Source organism: Astatotilapia calliptera, chromosome 9 (genome assembly GCF_900246225.1).
Source record: "Astatotilapia calliptera chromosome 9, fAstCal1.2, whole genome shotgun sequence".
In the NCBI taxonomy this organism is placed as follows: domain Eukaryota; kingdom Metazoa; phylum Chordata; class Actinopteri; order Cichliformes; family Cichlidae; genus Astatotilapia; species Astatotilapia calliptera.
The window spans coordinates 16,612,982-16,620,709 of NC_039310.1; positions in this window are offsets into that span (position 1 = coordinate 16,612,982).

Consider the following 7,728-nt stretch of genomic DNA (forward strand, 5'->3'; position numbering starts at 1 on the left):
AAAAAAAAATAGCATATGTCTGGAAACAATATATATGAAAACATTTAAAGTTGTATTTAACGGTAACAGCTGTTCTACACACAAATAAAAAAAAAGTGTTACATATACCACCTATACTGTTAACACAGAAATTCAAGTGACACTGAATGAATTATCATCAAGCCAACAAAAGTGCCAAAAACTGCAGTTCCTCTAATGGCCACATGAGGCTGTAACATTTTTACAGCCAGAATAGAAAATTTACTTTATCGTCTACAAATGATTTAATTGTTTACAACACTCATACAATGGGTGACTTTTTTAAAGACGCATCCATCCATCTATCTTCTAAAGCAATTATGCAAAGAAGCTGGATCCTTTCCCAGCTGTCTTAGGATGAGAGGAGGGGTACACTCTGGACAGGCTGCCAGTCTATTGTATTCGCTCTCACACTCACATCTACTGCACGACCAATATAGAATCATTTAAACTAACACCATACATGTCTTAGGACTCTGGGAGGAAGCTGGAGTATGTGGTAGAAGCCCTAACAGGCACACAAAGAACATGCAAACTCCAAGCAGAAAAGCACCAGTAACCCTTTGCTACCCATATGGAAAAGAAATAGTAAAAACTTATATGTGATTACTCATGAAAGTGGCCACTTTCATGAGTAAATCATATAAGGCTTACATGATTTACTCATGAAAGTGGCCACTTTCTCATTACTTTCATACATTGTTTTAGTAAGTATCCAAAACATACAAGTTTCATTATATAATTTTTCAAGGGATCTTATATCTGTTTTCACTCTTGTATGCTTTTCATACAAGTTTCACACAAGACAGATACAAACTTTATAAGATTTATATATATATATATCTTTTCCATATGGGTAGGCTTCACCTCCGCTAATTAGAGTAACTGAACAGAGGACTCGCAGCTGTGTTTGTTTTGTTGGCACCTTCTGGAGCATTTTTAATGCAATTATCTGAAAAATAATATGCTTGCTGTGCATTACAGCATGCCCAACATGTTGGAATTATAGTACTTCATTAGACTTTTAATTAGCGCTAATTATCCTGTTTCCATGTCTGTGCACCACACCCCTTCAGTCTATGGATGCAGCTTGCTAACCTAGCTTGCTAGCGTTAGCTGATAACTTAGCATTTTAAACCAAAATAAGGTCAACAAGTTTTGTTTTAAATGACAAAATAACAATTGAATTTTTAAAATAACAATGTAATGCGTTACTGTACTAAATTCAGAAAGTACATTACAAGTATTTCATTACTTGCATTACATTAGATTAAGGTTCTTTTTTCTTCCTGTAGACTTTCATTACTGATTTCAGTTTTTGTGCTGGGAGGAGGAAAATGGTGGAGTGATCTATAGCTTTTGAGGAATGGAGACATTCCACCACAGACAGATATTACTTTTATTTTTATTTATTTTTTACTTTTATTTTTATTGCACAGAAGGACAAGATCATGATGGTGAAACAACTGCATTATACTGCTAACAAAACGGTCTGTCTGCACAGACAGCAGTCTAACAAGAAGCTAGCCAAGGATTTGCTTTGTGCTGTCAGTTTTGTGTTCATACATAAAAACTAAAACATCCCATCTGTGTCTTCATTACAATTAGGGATTTCTATTAGTGTGTGGACCTGTAAGTTTATATTGCTAACTGGTAATTATGTGACAATGTGTTTCAGTTCAACGTAACAATTAGTGTAACAAATTACTCAACTGGTGACATCATAGTGGTTGTGTCCATCTTTGACATACAGTCTATGATTATTACACATCACACAAGCTATACTTCTTTAACTTTTCTTAAGTTAATACCCAACTTCAAGCTGAAGATCAAAAGAATAGTACATTATGTGTGTGTAAATGTTATTTTCTTGTGTTGTGTAAAAGACATGGGTACTCCCCACGTTCACAGCAGAGCCCAGCATGTATCCCGCACAATAACACTATGATAAGTTTACAATGTGCCTCCTGTGAGACTAGTTTACCCAAAGACCAGGACAGCCTCATGGGCCTCAGTCTAGACACAACAAACGTCTGTCCACACTCGCCTGTTTGTCAGCCCTGTCACATTTTCACTCCCCAGGCACCAGGGCAGCCATGCGTGCTCTCCCCCCTCGTCTGACGATGACACGGCAGATAAATAAAATGGATCTACACTGGGGTGGAGTATGGTGGGAGAGGAACGGAAACTATTCAAGCGATGCAATCCCAACAAAAGGCCCAAGCGCTCAGGAATTCCGTGCCGCAATCACTCACTTGCGCTACAGTAGGGAAGGAAAGGAGACGAGCAAAGCACGCAGATAAAGAGAACTTGTCTATCTCTAAGTTTCCATGTAATTTCATGTTGTTTGGATAGCGACGGACTGGCTGTCTCTTTCCTACTCTTCCTAGGCTAAAAAAAGAGCTGAAGTCATAATTAGCACACTAGCTTCACAAATAACATAATATACACCTTCTCAGATGATGCGCTGACAGATGTAATGGGTGGAATCAGCTCAACCTCACACATGGAGGGAAGGCACACACACGCTCCATCTCCCACATAGAATCCATGGCGTTTCATCAAGTGCTGTGAATTATTGGGTCTCATCGATGTGAAATAATTGAATTTTCCATTCTTTCATGAGCAGTGGTGACAGGTAACCACAAAACACTGGGCTCTAATTAATAGTCTATGTGACACATGCCTCGCTCCTTACGGTGCGCAGTTGAAAAGCTGCGCTTACTCGCAGACGGGGACGCACATGTGTGAGCAACATACTCAAACTTACAGATAAAAAAGGCGCACGGCAACACATACAGTGACACTTGCAGACCCCACACTTTTGCTGGCCTCACACACACACACACACACACACACAGCCAGCATTTGTGTTTCATTAAACCTCAAGCACCATGCCTCCACTCAGTGGTTAGTCGTCACACAGACACCTTTGATGTGATTCGCGACAAAGACACATTTGTTTGGCTTTGTAATAAAAACAATATTCCATCTTACATTTTATAATTATGTCTCAGCTTTCAATAGCACCCTCTCCCCCACGACCCCCTCCTCTCCTGGCCTAAAAATACGCCTGTTAGGCTCCAAGCCCTCGCAGCTCAGAGCGCAGCAGTAAAAACCCTGATCAGAATCAGATGGGGGACACACATGAGCGGGGTAACATCACAGCTCAGTGAGGCCTGTGGAAAGTCTCATCACAGACCTGGTGCAAACCTCCTTTTAACTCGCTTTCTAACCGCAAATATCGCCGAGATTAGGACGTCAGCGTAGACACGGCCAAGCTTGATGTATTGATGGATTACGATCCCAGTCATTATACTGGGATAAAGACTCTTTATTGGTGTTTTATTACACATATTTCAAAATTAACAGGACTTGATCGTCAAGAAAGCATTTCACATGTACTACATAATAAAAATACATGGAAACATCTGTCTGCCAAGAGCAAGGTTGCCATCTACAGCTCAAAACAATGACGTTAATCACTCAGAGAGAAGTGTGCCTAGGCAAGAAGCAAATAGGAGAAATTACTGAGAAACAGCTATTAAAATATCAAAGATGAGTGATGGAATAATGTGGTAGGTAGCACCATACAAGCAATACATTCATTTGAGCTGAAAGCTCCTTTTGGAGATCACTGCTTGTTTTTGATAACTCCATAGATACAGCAACATAGTTTTAAATAACTTCACCAAGAAATGCACAGACACAGTTGTATTCAGTCATTAAAATATTAACACTCTAATAATTACTGCACAGTGTCATCAAGTCTATAACTCTATCAGGTAAACTTCTTCTCAGCACGAGCCAGAAAACGCTGGCGTGTTTAGCCGGTTGCCTCTACTAACACAATGGATCTATTCACACAACTGCTTATCTGCCAGTCTAGATAACAACGCTTTCTACAGATTACATACTTGCGCACCTATCTATCATCTTTTGGCCCCGTCTAGCAACAGTAGTCACAATACAGCTTCACTGTATCAGTTCAGCTCGTTTCCATTCGAATAATCTGCTCATCTAAGGCGCTTATGCACACAGGAGGTACGTACGCTGGCTGTTATTAGGCTATGCTCTGCGTAATGACTACCTCTAGATTTATAGCATAATCGCAACAGTCTACTTGCCTATTGGTAATTGCTTCCAGTAATACCACCATAATACCGCAGCAATTTGCCCCTCGATTAACGTATCCATCTGCACTGTGGAGACTTTTACAGGCATCAAATTGGGCGCAGTTACGCTTTTAATGGGGACATTCTTTTCGCCATCAGGCCAGCAAAACCTTCAGAGGTGAGCACAGTCCTTTCAAGCGTCCAAGCGAAAGATTTACTGTTTCAGCAGCTTATGCTACTGACATATATGATCTCATTTACCTCCTCCTCTCGAAGCACCGCGATGATACAGCTTTGTTTTTGTTGGTTTACATCGTGTCCAGGGCAACTGTTGTGTCTTTAGTTGTTTGGGCAAAGATGAGGGAAGCAATGGTATCATGAACCGGCTGTACCTCCTCCTCTTTCTCTGTTTCCTCTTTGTTCTCTTACTTTTTATGTCTCCTGTTTATTTACAGTCTCTCTTGTTGTCCTTCAGTTTGTGAGTTTTATGCACGACACCTTCGTCCCGGACTATTCGCCAGTGATTGTGTATGACTGTTTTTATAAGTTCATCCCCATCTTGTATATCTGTTCCAGTTCACAAGTCGTTTTCTACAAGAGAATTCAGCCTCAGCTCGCTCTCCGTCTGCCATCAGTCCTCTGTCTGCCCACCTGACAACTCAGTTTTCCCCTCAGGGCTGCACGCTCCATCTTCAAAGATCCATCCACTCCAATTACCTGACTATTCACAACAAGCTACTTTTAATCATTGCTAACTTCAGTGTGTGCGTCTTGCCTCTTGGGGTCCTGAAATTTTCAATCAACATAACAAATGGCGGTGATTAAAGTGTGTCTGCATGTGGTGTGCGTTGCAGGAGGTCTTTCCTGATGGTATCAGGAAACTGGAAATCTTAACTGACCTCAGTCAACACAGCAGTCCTTCTAGTACAGCAACTTGTATTAACATAGGTAGGATGATATTAACGGTGATCTTTAAAAATCATAGAAAGTAACTAAAAGTAGTGTACTTATACAAAGAAAATACTTTTTTTTAATGCACACCAATGTTAATTTTGCATACATACAATGTACAATGTACAAATTTAGACTACCAGAATAAAATAAATAAAATAAAAACTGGTTTGTTTTTTCCAGGATAAAACATACAAAAAAAACTGTTGCTCTGGCCATGCTAGCATTCATTCACTGGCCATTTTATTATGTACCCCTGTTCACCTTCTTTTTGACACAAAAATGTAATCAATATATACTCAATACATTTAGGCATGTAGACAGGGTCAAGGCAACCTGCTGAAGTTTAAACTGAAGATCAGAATGAGGGCTAAAGGTGATTTAAGTGACTCAGAATGCTGCTTCAAGTCACTTATTAAACAAATGTACGCAGAAGAGCATCTCTTAAAGGACAAAACGTCAAACGTTGAAGCAGATGGGCTACAGAGGCCCACACCGGGTGCAACTCCTACGACTCACAAGGCTCACCAAAATTGGAGAATAGAAGAGTGGAAAGATGTCGTCTAGCTTAGTGAGAGTTCTGCTGCAAAATTCAGAATTTGGTGTAAACAACATGAAAGCATGGATCCATCCCGCCGGTCGATGGTTCAAGCTAGTGGTGGTGGTGTAATGATGCTGGGGATATTGTAGCACACATTTGACTCATTAGTGACTGTGCATCAGTTAAACACCACAGACTAACTGCTTATTTCAGCAGGATAAGACACCATGTCACAAAGTTCAAATCATGTCAAAGTGCTTCAAAGAAACAGGACAACGAGTTCACTGTACTCAAATCGCCTCCATGGTCACCAGATCCTGTCAGATCCAGTCACCTCTGGGATGTAGTGGAATGGGAAAGTCACATCCTGTATGTGTAGCCAACAAATCGGCAACAACTGTATGCTATCATGTCAATATGAACCAAAATATTTCCAGCACCTTGTTGAATCTGTGCATGTTTCAACTAACTGCTATCAGCCCTTAAATTTCAGGAAGAAAGTCGAGATAATGAAAAACATTGCTCACTTTTCCACACCTATTTTATTTTCTACAAAACACTGAGCTATTGTACTGCAGGCAGCACTTCATGAAAGGAAGCTGTAACACCAACAAAAGAGCCACACACAGCTATTGTATCTCATCCACCAGTCTGCGCTTAAGTCTATGTGTATCAAAGATCAGACAGAGCTTTATCATGCGCTCATCTTGTCAACATCAAATCTTCAGTGTCGCTGTAACTCGGCGAGCGCAGGTAAAGCTACTCTTCTCCTCTCCCGTTTCAGGATTCACGCCAGAGCGGGTTCACATACTGAAAGGGTCTGCTGGCTCGTGAAGGGGTGGTCTGATGATATGTCATATATTAGTATTTTTTTTACACTGGAGGCTCAGTTACCCTTTGCAACAATGGAAGTGTGTATGTGTGTGAAATGCATTCTGGCCCAAACAGCCTTACAGTCTTTTAAGTATAAAGTATTTTAGACTTTATGTTGCTGCAGAGTTAAATACACAATACGTCCTATTGAAAATGTTTTTTTCCCTTTTTTTTCTACAATAAAGTTTGTTTTTCATCGCCTGAGTTCATGTAAATCAAACATATTCTCTGCACATATTAATAAAAATGGAATTTGAGAATTCAATCAGCTTGCCCCCTGAAATGGAATACTTCCACCACGGATGACAACAACAGTAACCTTACAGCGGGGAACTGGCTAACGCGTCTCATTAACTTACCATAAAATAACACTGCAAGGCCAAAAAACAGGGTGTTTCTCCCCACACACTGAACTCAGCTTGTTTCTTGCTTGGGTTCACTATATTGCTGCGGTTCCACTGCCTAGCAAAAGCTAGAATTTTGACATTTTCCATGGTTACACAATAACATGTGAGTCATATTCATTTTAAATATGGTTTGGACTGTGGTGAATATTAAGCGCAGAACTAATGAAAACAACTGGGAAAACACAGTGTCATCCCTGAGAACTACCAGAGAATCAACAAGACTGCAACCTCTAAGCTGATTTTATTTTCTCCTTTTGGAACAATGTGAACAAAACAAATCAAACTCGAGTCACGCGTATTTGGTTTTTTATAATTGTATTACAACGGGAAAACCTTGGCTAGCAGTACTATAAGCCATTCCAAGGCGATCCTATTATTTTCTCATAAGCTCCTTATCCAGGTACTAGAGGAAAAAAAGAAAAAAGAAAAGAAAAACATCCAGTTTGCAAAAACCTCTTTCCTACTATAAAAATGCAGAGAAGTTGCAACTGCAACTAACTGTTGTAACCTCTAAGTCCATTTTTATCACACTCTTGCAGAAGTTGTACTTGTTCCACAGTAGGACAAAGCAGTGCTCCTTTCCTGCCTCCCAGTGGAAAATCTGCAGTATGTTTTACATTTACATTGTTCCCCGAACCCCCCTCTCTTCATTCCCCAGAAACTTTGGCACACACTAAACACGATCGCTCCCAGCAACATCACAAGTGTTTATTTCTCATCTATACATTTGCTTTCATTTGTATGCAGAAACTGCAAGTTACCAGGCGAGATAACAATGGCCGATCTGCCTGACAACATGGTGAGGCTCCGATGTGCATGTGGA